This window comes from Oncorhynchus tshawytscha, linkage group LG18 (genome assembly GCF_018296145.1).
Source record: "Oncorhynchus tshawytscha isolate Ot180627B linkage group LG18, Otsh_v2.0, whole genome shotgun sequence".
Classification (NCBI taxonomy): domain Eukaryota; kingdom Metazoa; phylum Chordata; class Actinopteri; order Salmoniformes; family Salmonidae; genus Oncorhynchus; species Oncorhynchus tshawytscha.
In genome coordinates this window covers 37,950,397-37,968,856 of record NC_056446.1, presented here as the reverse complement: position 1 = coordinate 37,968,856, position 18,460 = coordinate 37,950,397, and positions in this window count along the sequence as shown.

The window sequence follows — 18,460 nt, the reverse complement described above, 5'->3', positions numbered from 1 at the left end:
TCTCTCTCTCTCTCTCTCTCTCCCTCCCTCTCTCTCTCTCTCTCTCTCTCTCTCCCCTCTCTCTCTCTCTCTCTCTCTCTCTCCCTCTCTCTCTCTCTCTCTCTCTCTCTCTCTCTCCCTCTCTCTCTCTCCCCTCTCTCTCTCTCTCTCTCTCTCTCTCTCTCTCTCTCTCCCCTTCCCATCTCTCTCTCTCTGTGCACATTGTTACTTTCTTCCACCTCTATTTTCCTCTGAAGGTCACCTAGGTTTTAACGTTTATTTTCAAAGTTGTTTTGTTCTGTTTAGCAGGATCTGGGTCACCTATTCAACACCAACACAGATTTAGTGTAGGGGTACTTACTGTTGGCTACAATACATGGCCTACTTTCAGACTTCAATTATTCATCATTTCTCAATGTACCTTTTGATAACACAGCATTAGCTGTGCCAAAATCAATAGGGTACTGTAGAATCCTGAAAATGTTCATCTTGGTGCTGACAGGACTCCACCACATAGGCTTTACTCTCTCAGGGGGTCAAGTGACATGCAGTCTCTCACAAAAAAGACCCTGTCAAGAGATCGATATCCTTATTGTGTGTGTGTGTGTGTGTGTGTCCCACTGCCTGGGATCACAGCTGCTGTGAAAACCCACTGCCTGTGAAAACAGCTGCAGTGAAAACCCACTGCCTGTGAAAACAGCTGCAGTGAAAACCCACTGCCTGTGAAAACAGCTGCTGTGAAAACCCACTGCCTGTGAAAACAGCTGCTGTGAAAACCCACTGCCTGTGATCTGTTTGTCGCTCTGACTGTACCACTGCTACTTTACTTTGTGTCCTGTGTTCTCCATACACACACACACACACACACACACACACACACACACACACACACACACACACACACACACACACACACACACACACACACACACACACACACACACACACACACACACACACACACACACACACACACACACACAGCGTGGTTAAACCAACTCAGGGCGACCACGGAGAGGCTATTTATAGTCAGGCATAAACAACGGGCACCTATTAAGGGATTGCTGTTGAGGTGGTGAAATAATGAAGGTTTTATACTAGAAGTGGAAGGAATGTGTGGTCGGTGTGATGACTGATTTCACGCTTTCATTTACTTACAACAACAACTGCACAAGGCGGTTGCAATGTAGAGTTGATATATATTAATGACAGTTCTAATGTAGAGTTGATACATATTAATGACAGTTCTAATGTAGAGTTGATACATATTAATGACAGTTCTAATGTAGAGTTGATACATATTAATGACAGTTCTAATGTAGAGTTGATACATATTAATGACAGTTCTAATGTAGAGTTGATACATATTAATGACAGTTCTAATGTAGAGTTGATACATATTAATGACAGTTCTAATGTAGAGTTGATACATATTAATGACAGTTCTAAGAAGTGCCTACATTGTTAGTTGTATTTTATTTTTAAATATGTAAGGTGACCCTATAAGTTTATAGTTAAATTGCAAATCAGGCGAATATGCATGCTTTAAATGGTTTCTGAAAACATGGCAAATACCAGTGTTTTCTGTATCACGACATCAAGGGGTCGCTGGGCTTTTTAAATCTTAAATTGGAAATATGATGAAGAACAGAAAAGCAATTGAAGTAGGGTTTCCATTAAACCACAAAGTAGACGTATTCCATCATATATCTGCTGAACCCTCATTTAAATACTGTACAACGTAGCTGATTCATTCAGCATGTGAACAGTTTGAGCACCACCCGCTGGTCATAAAGTACAAGACCGCTGGTGGAGACCACTGCTTTGCCAGAGAGAGACTGCTCTGGTATTTAAATAACAGAGTTTGAGTAGAGACTGACAGAACCTGGGGGCCTGGGGCTTGACTGGCCCCTAAGAGTCACAGTAAGGGGTTCAGGGCCTGAGTGGCCCCTAAGAGTCACAGTAAGGGGTTCAGGGCCTGAGTGGCCCCTAAGAGTCACAGTAAGGGGTTCAGGGCCTGATGGCCCCTAAGAGTCACAGTAAGGGGTTCAGGGCCTGAGGGCCCATTAAGAGTCACAAAGTAACGGGGTTCAGGGCCTGAGTGGCCCCTAAGTCCAGGGCCTGAGTGGCCCCTAAGAGTCACAGTAAGGGGTTCAGGGCTTGACGTGGCCCCTAAGAGTCATTTCAGGGCCTGAGTGGCCCCTAAGAGTCACAGTAAGGGGTTCAGGGCTTGAGTGGCCCCTAAGAGTCACAGTAAGGGGTTCAGGGCCTGAGTGGCCCCTAAGAGTCACAGTAAGGGGTTCAGGGCTTGAGTGGCCCTAAGAGTCAAATAAGGGGTCCAGGGCCTGAGTGGCCCCTAAGAGTCACAGAAGGGGTCCAGGGCCTGAGTGGCCCCTAAGAGTCACAGTAAGGGGTTCAGGGCCTGAGTGGCCCCTAAGAGTCACAGTAAGGGGTTCAGGGCCTGAGTGGCCCCTAAGAGTCACAGTAAGGGGTTCAGGGCCTGAGTGGCCCCTAAGAGTCACAGTAAGGGGTTCAGGGCCTGAGTGGCCCCTAAGAGTCACAGTAAGGGGTTCAGGGCTTGAGTGGCCCCTAAGAGTCACAGTAAGGGGTCCAGGGCCTGAGTGGCCCCTAAGAGTCACAGTAAGGGGTTCAGGGCTTGAGTGGCCCCTAAGAGTCACAGTAAGGGGTTCAGGGCCTGAGTGGCCCCTAAGAGTCACAGTAAGGGGTTCAGGGCTTGAGTGGCCCCTAAGAGTCACAGTAAGGGGTTCAGGGCCTGAGTGGCCCCTAAGAGTCACAGTAAGGGGTTCAGGGCCTGAGTGGCCCCTAAGAGTCACAGTAAGGGGTCCAGGGCCTGAGTGGCCCCTAAGAGTCACAGTAAGGGGTCCAGGGCCTGAGTGGCCCTGGCATGTTAGCTCAACAGTCCCATGGGGGCACAAGCTGTAGTCCAGCTTTATATAATTTTTTAAATCTTGTTTGGATCTCATTCGTTAAGACATTTGTATCGCGCAGGTAGGCCGAACACTGTAAATACCATAATTAGAGAGCAGTAGTGGATAAAGAAACCAATTATCATACTCGAGTAAAAGTAAAGATACCTCAATAGAAAATGACTCAATTAAAAGTGAAAGTCGCCCAGTAAAATACTACTACAGTAAAACTCTAAAAGTATTCGGTTCTAAATATACTGAAGTATCAAAAGTCAATATAATTGCTAAAATATACTTGAGTATCAAAAGTAGAAGTGAAAGTATAAATCATTTAAAATTCTTATAGTAAGCAAACCAGACGGCACAATTTAATTTTTAAAAATGTGTATTTACTGATAGACAGGGGCACGTCCAACACTCAGACATAATTTACAAAGGAAGCATGTGTGTTTAGTGAGTCCAGTAGGGATGACCAGGGATGTTCTCTGTTTAGTGAGTCCACCAGATCAGAGGCAGTAGGGATGACCAGGGATGTTCTCTGTTTAGTGAGTCCTCCAGATCAGAGGCAGTAGGGATGACCAGGGATGTTCTCTGTTTAGTGAGTCCTCCAGATCAGAGGCATGGGATGACCAGGGATGTTCTCTGTTTAGTGATCCACCAGATCAGAGGCAGTAGGGATGACCAGGGATGTTCTCTGTTTAGTGAGTCCTCCAGATCAGAGGCAGTAGGGATGACCAGGGATGTTCTCTGTTTAGTGAGTCCTCCAGATCAGAGGCAGTAGGGATGACCAGGGATGTTCTCTGTTTAGTGAGTCCTCCAGATCAGAGGCCCAGGGATGTTCTCTGTTTAGTGAGTCCTCCAGATCAGAGGCAGTAGGATGACCAGGGATGTTCTCTGTTTAGTGAGTCCACCAGATCAGAGGCAGTAGGGATGACCAGGGATGTTCTCTGTTTAGTGAGTCCTCCAGATCAGAGGCATGGGATGACCAGGGATGTTCTCTGTTTAGTGAGTCCTCCAGATCAGAGGCATGGGATGACCAGGGATGTTCTCTGTTTAAGTGAGTCCTCCAGATCAGAGGCAGTAGGAATGACCAGGGATGTTCTCTGTTTAGTGAGTCCTCCAGATCAGAGGCAGTAGGGATGACCAGGGATGTTCTCTTGATAAGTGTGTGAATTAGACCATTTCCTGTCCTGCTAATCATTCAAAATGTAATGAGTACTTTTGGGTGTCAGGGAAAATGTATGGAGTAAAAAGTAAATCATCTTCTTTAGAAGTAGAAGTAAAAGTTGTAAAAATATATAAATAGTAAAGTAAAGTACAAATACCACATAAAACTGCTTAAGTAGTACTTTCAAGTATTTTTACTTAAGTACTTTACACCACTGTTAGAGAGCTAGTATTGTTAATACCTGTTTAAGAAAAACATCCAATCCAAACAATTTACGTTTCATAATCATTTGGAAATAGACAGATCAATACCAGACATCAATCCAACTACAGTATAAATGTAATGGCATTACGGGATGTTTTGATTAGGGAGCCATGTTTCGGATTGGCTTCTGGCTAAACACCCAAGCTTCATGAAGGGGATGGGAGCTCAACTCTATTTTATCCAGAAACCCCATTACAGCTTGAATTGGTCTGTAGAGATGTAACAAAAAAAAAGGCCTGATTGATAAAGTTGCAGCTGTTGTTTTGAAACAGCCAAGCTGCTCACAGCACCATGCAGACTGTGTTGTCGTGGTGTAACTAAGGTGTGGCAACCTCAGGCCCCTAGTAACACAGTGTTCACATCAGTCCCATTTAAAGCCCACAGAGCCAGAAGAGAGCGCTACATCTCGTTACAACCGACAGAACAGTAGGTCGTCCCCATTAGCTGCACCTCCTAATTAAATGTTTCATTTTAGACTTTGAGGAAAGAAAATCTTGTAAAACAACATTTTTATGTGGGTTAGTTTAATTCCGGAGTTCCACCCTTTTCTTCTCTCCTTCCATCTTTTCATCTACCCGTCTTCCTCCCCCACCCCTCTCTCTTCTTCCTCTCTCTTCCTCTCCCATTTTTCCACTCTCCAGGCAACCCCATAATCTGGGGGCGTTAAGTGCGTTAAGTGCGTTAAGTGCGTTAAGCGCGTTAAGGGCGTTGCTCAAGGGCACAACATCATGTCATCTGGGATTTGATACCAGCAACCCTTCGTTTGCCAGCTCACTTCCCGCCAGATTATTCCTGTCGGACCGGGGATTTGAAGTGGCACCCCTCCAGATGCTGGTTTGCCTCTGTAACTGCTAGGCTACCTGCCACCCCCAGACACTACCTCCCTGGCTATGTGATCCCCTTGTTAAACCATAGCTAGTCACTGCCAATCTGGCACACAGCGATTTAACTGTTTCTCACATAAAACAAAACACATTAGCCCGAGCCTATAAAACACAACCTGTGAGGTTTATAATGTTAATTAAGGTTTTAGTGTGAATTTGTCATGTTGTTCTTGTACATAATCTTCCAGTTAAATTGTTGAATATTACAATACATAACATATTCTGTAAGACTTAATGTATGTGCAAAATCTGGACCCCTACAAATCAGCTGGGCTAGACAATCTGGACCCCTACAAATCAGCTGGGCTAGACAATCTGGACCCCTACAAATCAGCTGGGCTAGACAATCTGGACCCCTACAAATCAGATGGGCTAGACAATCTGGACCCCTACAAATCAGCTGGGCTAGACAATCTGGACCCCTACAAATCAGCTGGGCTAGACAATCTGGACCCCTACAAATCAGCTGGGCTAGACAATCTGGACCCCTACAAATCAGCTGGGCTAGACAATCTGGACCCCTACAAATCAGCTGGGCTAGACAATCTGGACCCCTACAAATCAGCTGGGCTAGACAATCTGGACCCCTACAAATCAGCTGGGCTAGACAATCTGGACCCCTACAAATCAGCTGGGCTAGACAACAATCTGGACCCCTACAAATCAGCTGGGCTAGACAATCTGGACCCCTACAAATCAGCTGGGCTAGACAATCTGGACCCCTACAAATCAGCTGGGCTAGACAATCTGGACCCCTACAAATCAGCTGGGCTAGACAATCTGGACCCCTACAAATCAGCTGGGCTAGACAATCTGGACCCTCTCTTTGCAAAACTGATCTGCCGAAATGGTTGCAACCCCTATTACTAGCCCGTTCAACCTCTCTTTCGTATCGTCTGAGATTCCCATAGATTGGAATGCTGCCCCGGGGAGACACTCTAGACCCAAACTGCTACAGACCTATATCTATTCTACCCTGCCTTTCTAAGGTCTTTGAAAGCCAAGTTAACAAACAGATTACCGACCATTTTGAATCTTACCGTACCTTCTCCGCTATGCAATTTGGTTTCAGAGCTGGTCATGGGTGCACCTCAGCCAGGCTCAAGGTCCTAAACGATATCATAACCGCCATAGATAAGAGAAATTACTGAGCAGCCGTATTCATCGACCTGGCTAAGGCTTCCGACTCTGTCAATCACAACATTCTTATTGGCAGACTCAACAGCCTTGGTTTCTCAAATGATTGCCTCGCTTGGTTCACCAACTACTTCTCTGGTAGAGTTCAGTATGTCAAATTGGATGGCCTGTTGCCCGGACCTTTGGCAGTCTCTATGGGGGTGCCACAGGGTTCAATTCTCAGGCCGACTCTCTTCTCTGTATACATCAATGATGTCGCTCTCACTGCTGGTGATTCTTTAATCCACCTCTACGCAGACGACACCAGTCTGTATACCTCTGGCCCTTCTTTGGACACTGTGTTAACAAACCTCCAGATGAGCTTCAATGCCATACAACTCTCCTTCCGTGGCCTCCAACTGCTCTTAAATGCAAGTAAAAGTAAATGCATGCTCTTCAACCGATCGCTGCCCACACCTACCCGCCTGTCCAACATCACTACTCTGGACGGTTCTGACTTAGAATACGTAGACAACTACAAATACCTAGGTGTCTGGTTAGACTGTAAACTCTCCTTCCAGACTCACATTAAACATCTCCAATCCAAAATAAATCTAGAATCGGCTTCCTATTTCGCAACAAAGCATCCTTCACTCATGCTGCCAAACATACCCTCGTAAAACTGACCATCCTACCGATCCTCGACTTCGGCGATGTCATTAACAAAATAGCCTCCAACACTCTACCCAACAAATTGGATGCAGTATATCACAGTGCCATCCGTTTTGTCACCAAAGCCCCATATACTATCCACTACTGCGACCTGTATGCTCTAGTTGGTTGGCCCTCGCTTCATACTCGTCGCCAAACCCACTGGCTCCAGGTAATCTACAAGTCTCTGCTAGGTAAAGCCCTGCCTTATCTCAGTTCGCTGGTCACCATAGCAGCACCCACCCGTAGCACGCGCTCCAGCAAGTATATCTCACTGTTCACCCCCAAAGCCAATTCTTCCTTTGGCCGCCTCTCCTTTCAGTTCTCTGCTGCCAATGACTGGAACGAACTGCAAAATCACTAAAGCTGGAGACTCATATGTCCCTCACTAGCTTTAAGCACCAGCTGTCAGAGCAGCTCACAGATCACTGCACCTGTACATCGCTCATCTGTAAATAACCCATCCAATCTACTTCATCCTCATGCTGTATTTATTTATTTATCTTACTCCTTGCTCCTTCACTACGAAACTAAACCAATTTGAGCGTCATTCCCATTTGCCACTAAAATCAATGTCATCTATGTATTCGTTTTTGGAAGCTCGTGTCATAATTTGGTCTGACATGCCGAAAATGCAGCCGTATTAACTTGAAACTTTGTGGCCCCCGGGAGTTTGACACGTGATTACGGTTTGCATTGAATTGTGGGTCATATCAACCCCACAAGTGATCAAAGTTCTTCACTTGCTCCCTCGAGTTAAATCGATGGCCGAGGAGGCAACGTTAGTGAATTGGACCTCCACACTTAAGATGGCGATATAAACTGCATCCGGTTTCAATCGGGATTCCCTCCAGTGGAAGTGGTTAGCGCGAGGATTCCCTCCAGTGGAAGTGGTTAGCGCGAGGATTCCCTCCAGTGGAAGTGGTTAGCGCGTGGAGGATTCCCTCCAGTGGAAGTGGTTAGCGCGAGGATTCCCTCCAGTGGAAGTGGTTAGCGCGAGGATTCCCTCCAGTGGAAGTGGTTAGCGTGAGGATTCCCTCCAGTGGAAGTGGTTAGCGCGAGGATTCCCTCCAGTGGAAGTGGTTAGCGCGAGGATTCCCTCCAGTGGAAGTGGTTAGAGTGAGGATTCCCTCCAGTGGAAGTGGTTAGCGCGAGGATTCCCTCCATTGGAAGTGGTTAGCGTGAGGATTCCCTCCAGTGGAAGTGGTTAGCGTGAGGATTCCCTCCATTGGAAGTGGTTAGCGCGAGGATTCCCTCCAGTGGAAGTGGTTAGCGCGAGGACTGAGGGAGTTAAATTAACGTGTTTTGACTGCGACCATTGTTTTGATTCTGCACGTTTGTAATCTCCGTCCTTCCGCAAACGTCTTATGCCTTTCATAGCGTGGTTGGTGTGTAACACATTCTCTATAATTATCTGATGGTTCATTTGGTGAATTTGGTATATATTTTATACTTTGTTAGGATTGACAAATTACGAAACTGGTCAATGTTAGCACACCCTCCGTGGTAGGGTCACCAGGAAAGGAGCAAAGCACATTGTGGCCTACTTTGGATTGTGTTCTGTAATATTGTCAGGGGTCCGGGGGAGGGGGGCTTCAACATTGCAAAACATCTCTGAGTCTGTGTCCCAACTGGCAAACTGTTCTCTACATAGTGTACGCATAGGGCTCTAGACAAAAGTAGTGCACTATATAGGGAATAGGTTGCTATTTGGACTACACACTGAGAAGCTGTGAGCATTGTTCTTTGTGAACACCGTGTTCTGGTTCTACTCAGTTCTGGTCATCTCGCTCATTAATAACCCCTGTGAAACTTGGAAGCCTTTCTGGAATTTGGAACACAGAAGGGTTCTGTCTGTAGCAGGAGAAATAAGAAACAGAGCTCCTCTGGATGGCTGGTATGTTCTCTGATGTTTCAACACCTTCATCACCTCTATTGCTATGTGGCCGTCAGAGAGGCCTGTGGCCGTCAGAGAGGCCTGTGGTCGTCAGAGAGGCCTGTGGTTATCAGAGAGGCCTGTGGTCGTCAGAGAGGCCTGTGGCCGTCAGAGAGGCCTGTGGTCGTCAGAGAGGCCTGTGGTCGTCAGAGAGGCCTGTGGTCGTCATAGAGGCCTGTGTCCATCATAGAGGCCTGTGTCCATCATAGAGGCCTGTGGTCGGCAGAGAGGCCTGTGTCCATCATAGAGGCCTGTGGTCGTCAGAGAGGCCTGTGTCCATCATAGTGTGTCCATCATAGAGGCCTGTGGTCGGCAGAGAGGCCTGTGGCCGTCAGAGAGGCCTGTGGTCGGCAGAGAGGCCTGTGGTCGTCAGAGAGGCCTGTGGTCGTCAGAGAGGCCTGTGGTCGGCAGAGAGGCCTGTGTCCATCATAGAGGCCTGTGGTCGGCAGAGAGGCCTGTGGCCGTCAGAGAGGCCTGTGGTCGTCAGAGAGGCCTGTGGTCGTCAGAGAGGCCTGTGGTCGTCAGAGAGGCCTGTGGCCGTCAGAGAGGCCTGTGGCCGTCAGAGGCCTGTGGCCGTCAGAGAGGCCTGTGGTCGTCAGAGAGGCCTGTGGTCGTCAGAGAGGCCTGTGGTCGTCAGAGAGGCCTGTGTCCATCATAGAGGCCTGTGTCCATCATAGAGGCCTGTGGTCGGCAGAGAGGCCTGTGTCCATCATAGAGGCCTGTGGTCGGCAGAGAGGCCTGTGTCCATCATAGAGGCCTGTGTCCATCATAGAGGCCTGTGGTCGTCAGAGAGGCCTGTGGCCGAGAGAGGCCTGTGGTCGTCAGAGAGGCCTGTGGTCGTCAGAGAGGCCTGTGGTCGTCAGAGAGGCCTGTGGTCGGCAGAGAGGCCTGTGTCCATCATAGAGGCCTGTGGTCGGCAGAGGGCCTGTGGCCGTCACAGAGGCCTGTGGTCGGCAGAGAGGCCTGTGGTCGGCAGAGAGACCTGTGGTCGTCAGAGAGGCCTGTGGTCGTCAGAGAGGCCTGTGGTCGGCAGAGAGGCCTGTGTCCATCATAGAGGCCTGTGGTCGGCAGAGAGGCCTGTGGCCGTCAGAGAGGCCTGTGGTCGGCAGAGAGGCCTGTAGCCGTCAGAGAGGCCTGTGGTCGGCAGAGAGGCCTGTGTCCATCATAGAGGCCTGTGGTCGGCAGAGAGGCCTGTGGCCGTCAGAGAGGCCTGTGGTCGGCAGAGAGGCCTGTGGCCTGAGAGGCCTGTGTCCATCATAGAGGCCTGTGGTCGGCAGAGAGGCCTGTGGCCGTCAGAGAGGCCTGTGGTCGGCAGAGAGGCCTGTGGCCGTCAGAGAGGCCTGTGGTCGGCAGAGAGGCCTGTGGTCGGCAGAGAGGCCTGTGGCCGGCAGAGAGGCCTGTGGCCGGCAGAGAGGCCTGTGGCCGTCAGAGAGGCCTGTGGCCGTCAGAGAGGCCTGTGGCCGTCAGAGAGGCCTGTGGTCGTCAGAGAGGCCTGTGGCCGTCAGAGAGGCCTGTGGTCCATCAGAGAGGCCTGTGGCCGTCAGAGAGGCCTGTGGCCGTCAGAGAGGCCTGTGGTCGTCAGAGAGGCCTGTGGTCGTCAGAGAGGCCTGTGGTCGTCAGAGAGGCCTGTGGCCGTCAGAGAGGCCTGTGGTCGTCAGAGAGGCCTGTGGTCGTCAGAGAGGCCTGTGGTCGGCAGAGAGGCCTGTGGCCGTCAGAGAGGCCTGACTTGGCTAAGTTTGACAGGAACATACATCGGCCATACATTTAGCCAACTGGGCACACGTGTGTGTGTATATGTATTTTTGTGTGTGTGTGTGAGATTGGCTTCAAAGCCCCAGTCCCTGGCTTCTCTCTATGGACGGAGAAACAGACTCTCTGCCTGGGTATTTTCCATAGCGCTTCTCTCATTCCTTCCGTTTATACAGTAGTGTCTCAAAACAGTTTGAAAAGAAGAAAAAAAGTCCTACTGCTGTTGCTTTCATTTGACCATTAAAAGGGAAAGTTGACCAAAACACATGTAGCACTGTCAATGGAGCTTCATGTGGCATTGTTTACTGTTTGTTTTGGACTTGGTCCTCTACACTCCATCCACAGCTAGGCATTAACCTCCGCAGATGGAAACATTTCAGGGAGACGCATGGAGGGAAAAAACAGTAGAACTAATGAACTGTAGAAAGACGGTGTGTGATCCTACAAACACTGGTTGAGTGCATACCGAGTGTTATGGCGCTAGCTAGATGTACTCTGGGTTTTCTATAGCTGGTCAGCTTCAGTTAGCTTCACATTCCAGCTCAGGCTTCATCCGTAGTTCGACGGCGGATATTGCTCATCCATCTGTCGCTAACTTTATAGCACCTATTTTCCCACTCCTATCATATAACATAATTGTTTAAAGTCATACTGTACAAAGCGACATCTTGCCTTTGCTGCTCGACCATCTCTCATCCATATATTTATGTGTACATATTTTCGTTCACCCCTTTTAGATGTGTGTGTATTATGTAGTTGTTAGGTAATTGTTAGATTACTTGTTAGATATTACTGCACTGTCGGAACTAGAAGCACAAGCATTTCACTACACTATCAATAACATCTGCTAACCATGTGTATGTGACCAATAAAATGTTATTTTATTTTATTTGAAACATTTACTGTGTGTGGAGTTTCAAATGCATCCTGTCATTACTAAATATGTAACGTGATAGGCATTTTAATATATATATATATATTAAAATACCTATATTTATATATATTTTTTTAACACAAATAAACCTTTAATGAATAAAAGTAGTCGGTCGCCTTCCTGAAATGAAAGGGATGATGATGCAATCTTTGCGAATCTGATTTCGTTGGTCATCAACTCATTGCTCGGACACCTCATTCAGGATAAGTGGAGTTCGCTCTAAATTGAACCTGCCCTGGAGCATGTTAGTTCTGAAGGATTCGTTGAAATTGACCAGGCTAAAAGGTGAGTCACATTCGTGTGACCAGTTATTCCGAGTTGAACTCATATCATAGTTGACCAAAATGATATGGCTAACTCCTAAAACCTGTTTCGTAGTATAAGGGCTCTGGTATTCCTGAGTCACCCCAGTCTTGTAGTGGACACATCAACCAAAGAGAACACAGAACACTGTTCAGGGTTTATCAAAAGGTGCTTGTTCTGGGGGCTGGTATAGGAAGAGAAGAGTTTTCACTGTACACTTCTATGGTTTTATTTATTTATTGTCAAGTCCAATTATAATCTAAATGTGGATTTGGTTTTTCCAGAAGCTTTATACAGTGTGTTTGTGTGTTTGGCTTTAACTCAGTTCACATGAGGTTTGTTTTAGTTTTTAAAAGTTTTTTATCCCATAGAGGTGACCTGAGTAGAACTGATGGTTGACTTGTCCAGATTCTCCTTAGCAGGCAACAACTTGAACCATAACAATGTACCTGATGTTTGAGCGGAGGGGGGTGTAGGGGGAAAAACACTGCTACCCCACACTCACTGGTGGAGAGGGTTGTGGAGTGGAACATTCTGCTTCCCATGTGAATCGGCTTCTCTCCTAGACGTGCAAAAAGCCTTTAGTCTTATGACGATTTACAGCTGGAAAAGCTGAGCACAGGTTAGCAGTCCTGTCACTGCATAGCTTCAGTGTTAAACTGTAACTTTGGTTTAACTCTGAGTTCGACTCTGAGTTCGACTTGGGATAAACAATACCACGAAAGTGGCTAACTCAGGCTTAACTCAGGGCTTAACTCAGGGCTTAACTCAGGCTTAATTCAGGGCTTAACTCAGGTTTAACTCAGGGCTGAACTCAGGGCTAACTCAGGGCTTAACTCAGGGCTTAACTCAGGGCTTAACTCAGGGCTAACTCAGGGCTAACTCCACCATCTTCCCCTTCATTTGAGGAAGATGACCAATTTGTAATATTTAATTAGTCAAATGTTTTTTGTGTTAAAAAATTGTTGAACCTTTATTTAACTAGGCAAGTCAGTTAAGAATAAATTCTTATTTACAATGACGGCATACCCTACGGTCAATAAGGGATCATAGCTTTCATTCACCCGGCCGGTCTATGTCATGGAAAGAGCAGCTGTTCATGATGTTTTTCACTGTAATAGTGGGCCTCATATTTCACTGTAATAGTGGGCCCCATATTTCACTGTAATAGTGGGCCCCATATTTCACTGTAATAGTGGGCCCCATATTTCACTGTAATAGTGGTCCCCATGTTTCACTGTAATAGTGGTCCCCATATTTCACTGTAATAGTGGGCCCCATATTTCACTGTAATAGTGGGCCCCATATTTCACTGTAATAGTGGGCCCCATATTTCACTGTAATAGTGGTCCCCATGTTTCACTGTAATAGTGGTCCCCATATTTCACTGTTATAGTGGGTCCCATATTTCACTGTAATAGTGGGTCCCACTACATTTTTTAAATATATTTTTTATTTTACCTTTATTTAACCAAGCAAGTCAGTTAAGAACAAATTCTTATTTTCAATGACAGCCTAGGAACAGTGGGTTAACTGCCTGTTCAGGTGGCAGAACGACAGATTTGTACCATGTCAACTCGGGGGTTTGAACTTGCAACTTTCCGGTTACTAGTCCAACGCTCTAACCACTAGGCTACCCTGCCGCCCCAGGGTAGCCTGGTGATGGTGCTGGAGGAAAAGGCAAACGTTTTACGGGCTCCTGACCAATTGGGATATTTAGTGTATTCAATGGAGAAATATGGCGCCGGACAAGAAGGCTGACGTTTTTACATTTCACCAACGGATAGTTTTTTTGTTTGTATATTTGCGTTATTTGTAACTTATTTTTGAAACTTATTTTGCACATAATGTTGTTGCTACCGTCTCTTATGACCAAAATTAACTTCTGGACATCAGGACTGCAATTACTCACCACGGACTGGCAGAATCCTTTTTTCCCTTTAACGAGTCTGACGATCCCGACGCGAACGATATACTGCTTTCTACGGGACAGGCCCAGATCCCTGTGATTTGTGTGAAGAGGAGGCGGAGAAAAAAGGGGCTAGAGGGCAGGGCTGCCTTCTGAGAATTCGTAGGCGATCGAATAAACCCCCACTTCCTTCCATTCTGCTAACAAACGTGACATTTTTGGAGAATAAAATAGAGGACCTACGCGGAAGATTATACTACCAACGGGACATTCAAAACTGAAATATCTTATGCCTCACGGAGTTGTGGCTGAACGACGACACTAACAACATACAGCTGGCTGGTTATACACTGTATCAGCAGGATAGAACATTGGCATCTAATAAGACAAGGGGCGGTGGACTATGCATTTTGTATGGCTCGCCTGAGGTAGAGTATCTCATGATAAGCTGTAGACCACACTATCTACCTAGAGAGTTTTCTTCTGTATTTTCCGTAGCTATTTACATACCACCACAGTCAGAGGCTGGCACTAAGACAACATTGAATGAGCTGTATTCTGCCATAAACAAACAGGAAACCGCTCACCCAGAGGCGGCGCTCCTAGTAGCCGGGGACTTTAATGCAGGGAAACTTAAATCCGTTTGACCAAATGTCTATCAGTATGTAAAATGTGCAACCAGAGGGGAAAAAAACTCCGGACCATCTTTACTCCACACACAGAGACGCATACAAAGTTCTCCCTCGCCCTCAATTAGGCAAATCTGAGCATAATTCTATCCTCCTGAATCCTGCTTACAAGCAAAAATTAAAGCAGGAAGCACCAGTGATCAGATCATTAAAAAAGTGGTCAGATGAAGCAGATGCTAAGCTACAGGACTGTTTTGATAGCACAGACTGGAATATGTTCCAGGATTCCTCAGATGGCATTGAGGAGTACACCACATCAGTCATTGGTTTCATCAATAAGTGCATTGATGACGTCGTCCCCACAGTGACCGTACGTACATACCCCAACCAGAAGCCATGGATTACAGGCAACATCCGTAATGAGCTAAAGGCTAGAGCTATCGCTTTCAAGGAGTGGGACTCTAACCTTGAAGCTTATAAGAAATCCCTCCGACGAGAAATCTATGCCCTCCGATGAACCATCAAACAGGCAAAGTGTCAATAAAGGACTAAGATCAAATCGTACTACACCGGCTCTGATGCTCGTCAGATGTGGCAGAGGTTGCAAACCATTACAGACTACAAAAAGAAGCACAGCCGAGAGCTGCCCATAGACGAGCCTACCAGATGAGCTAAACTACTTCTATGCTCGCTTCGAGGCAAATAACACTGAAACATGCATGAGATCACCAGCTGTTCTGGAAGACTGTGTGATCACGCTCTCCATAGCCGATGTGAGTAAGACCTTTAAACAGGTCAACATTCACAAGGCCGCAGGGCCAGATGGTTTACCAGGATATGTTATGCAAGCATGCGCTGAGCAACTGGCAAGTGTCTTCACTGACATTTTCAACCTCTCCCTGTCCGAGTCTGTAATACCAACATGTTTTAAGTAGTCCACCATAGTGCCTGTGCCCAAGAACACTAAGGTAACCTGCCTAGATGACTACCAACCCATAGCACTCACGTCTGTAGTCATGAAGTACTTTGAAAGGCTGGTCATGGCTCACATCAACATCATTATCCTAGAAAACCTAGACCCACTCCAATTCGCATACCGCCCCAACAGATCCACAGATGATGGAATCTCTATCGCACTCCACACTGCCCTTTCCAACCTGGACAAAAGGAACACCAATGTGAGAAAGCTATTCAATGACTACAGCTCAGCATTCAACACCACAGTGCCTTCAAAGCTCATCAATAATCTAAGGACCCTGGAACTAAACACCTCCCTCTGCAACTGGATCCTGGACTTCCTGACAGGCAGCCCCCAGGTGGTAAGGGTAGGTAACAACACATCCGCCACGCTGATCCTCAACACTGTGGCCCCTCAGGGGTGCGTGCTCAGTCCCCTCCTGTTCTCCCTCTTCACTCATGACTGCACGGCCAAACACGACTCCAACATCCTCATTAAGTTTGCCAACGACAAAACAGTGGTAGACCTGATCACTGACAATGAGATAGCCTATAGGGAGCACGTTAGAGACCTGGCCGTGGAGTGCTTGGACAACAACCTCTCCCTCAACGTGATCAAGACAAAAGAGATGATTGTGGATGATTGAGGAAAAAGAGGACCTAGCACGCCCCCATTCTTATCAACAGGGCTGCAGTGGAGCGTGAATGGCCCAGTATATCACTGGGGCCAAGCTTCCTGCCATCCGGGACCTCATTACCAGGAGTTGTCAGAGAAAGGCCCTAAAAATTGTCAAAGACTCCAGCCACCCTAGTCATAGTCTATTCTCTCTACTACCACATGGCAAGCGGTACCAGCGCGCCAAGTCTATGTTCAAAAGGCTTCTAAACAGCTTCTACCCCCAAGCCATAAGACTCCTGAACCTTTATTCACAAATGGCTACCCAGACTATTTGCATTGCCCCCCCTCCCCCTCTTTTACACCGCTGCTACTCTCTGTTGTTATTGTCTACAAACATCTACAAACAAAGAATGACAATATCCCACAGTTGCCTCATCACTGCTGACATTGGGACTGGTGTTTTGTGGGTATTATTTAATGAAGCTGCCAGTTGAGGACTTGTGAGGCGTCTGTTTCTCAATCTAGACACTCTAACGTACTTGTCCTTTTGCTCAGTTGTGCACTGTGGCCTCCCACTCCTCTTTCTATTCTGGTTAGTGCCAGTTTGCTCTGTTCTGTGAAGGGAGTAGTACACAGCGTTGTACGAGATCTTCAGTTTCTTGGCAATTTCTCCCAAAATTTCTCAGAACAAGAATAAGCTGACGAGTTTCAGAAGAAAGTTATTTGTTTCTGGCCATTTTGAGTCTGTAATCGAATGCACAAATGCTGATGCTCCAACTAGTCTAAAGACCGGCAGTTTTATTGCTTCTTTAATCAGGACAACCGTTTCCAGCTGTGCTAACATAATTGCAAAAGGGTTTTCTAATGATCAATTATCCTTTTAAAATGATAAACTTGGATTAGCTATCACAACGTGCCATTGGAACACAGGAGTGATGGTTGCTGATAATGGGCCTGTCACGCCCTGACCTTAGAGAGCTGTTTTATTTCTCTATTTGGTTAGGTCAGGATGTGATTTGGGGTGGGCATTCTATGTTTTCCATTTCTTTGTTTTTGGCTGAGTGTGGTTCCCAATCAGAGGCAGCTGTCTATCGTTGTCTCTGATTGGGAATCGTACTTAGACAGCCTTTTTCCCACCTGTGTTTTGTGTGTAGTTATTTTCTGTTTAGTATCTGTTTACCTGACAGAACCGTTCGCTTTCGTTTTGTTACTTTGGTCGAGTGTTTCTTTGATCAATAAAATCATGAACACTTTCCACGCTGCGCTTTGGTCCACTCTTTCCGACGAGAGCCGTTACAGGGTCTCTGTACGCCTATGTAGATTTTCCATTAAAAATCAGCCATTTCCAGCTACAATAGTCATTTACAACATTATTTCATTTTTTAATTTGACCTTTATTTAACCAGGTAGGCCAGTTGAGAACAAGTTCTCATTTACAACTGCGACCTGGCCAAGATAAAGCAAAGCAGTGCGACATAAACAACAACACAGAGTTACACATAAACAAACGTATAGTCGCTAACACAATAGAAAAATCTATGTACAGTGTGTGCACATGTAGAAGAGTAGGGAGGTAAGGCAATAAATAGGCCATAGAGGCGAAATAATAATTACAATTTAGCATTAACACTGGAGTGACAGATGTGCAGATGATGATGTGTAAGTAGAGATACTGGTGGTGCAAAAGAACAAGAGGATAAGTAACCAATGTCTACACTGTATTTCTGATCAATTTAATGTTAAAAAAAGTGCTTTTCCTTCAAAAACAAAGACATTTGTAAGTGACCCCAAACTTTTGAACGGTAGTGTATATTATAATTTAAAGTGTATGTGTGTAACGGCATTCTTCCTCCTCTTCTGAGGAGGAGAAGTGAGAAGGATCGGAGGACCAATGCGCAGCAGGGTAAGTGTCCATAACATTTATTTAAAGACATAAACTGAACACTACAAAACAATAAACGTGAAACGAACGAAACCGAAACAGAACCGTGTGGCAACAAACACACACACTGAAAACAAACACCCACAAACCAACAGTGAAACCCAGGCTACCTGAGTATGATTCTCAATCAGAGACCACTAACGACACCTGCCTCTGATGGAGAACCATACTAGGCAGAACTCAAAACCCCAACATAGAAAAACACACATAGACTACCCACCCCAACTCACGCCCTGACCATACTAAATAAAGACAAAGCAAAGGAAATAAAAGTCAGAACTTGACAATGCGCACATTATATATATTTTTTTAAATGGGTGCATAGTAGAAAACAGTATGCTGTGCTCAAACTCTTTCAGCATTTCTACAGCGGAGACCAGGTGTGTCACAATAGGAAACTGGTAGTAGAAAAACAGGGTCCAAAACAAAGCAG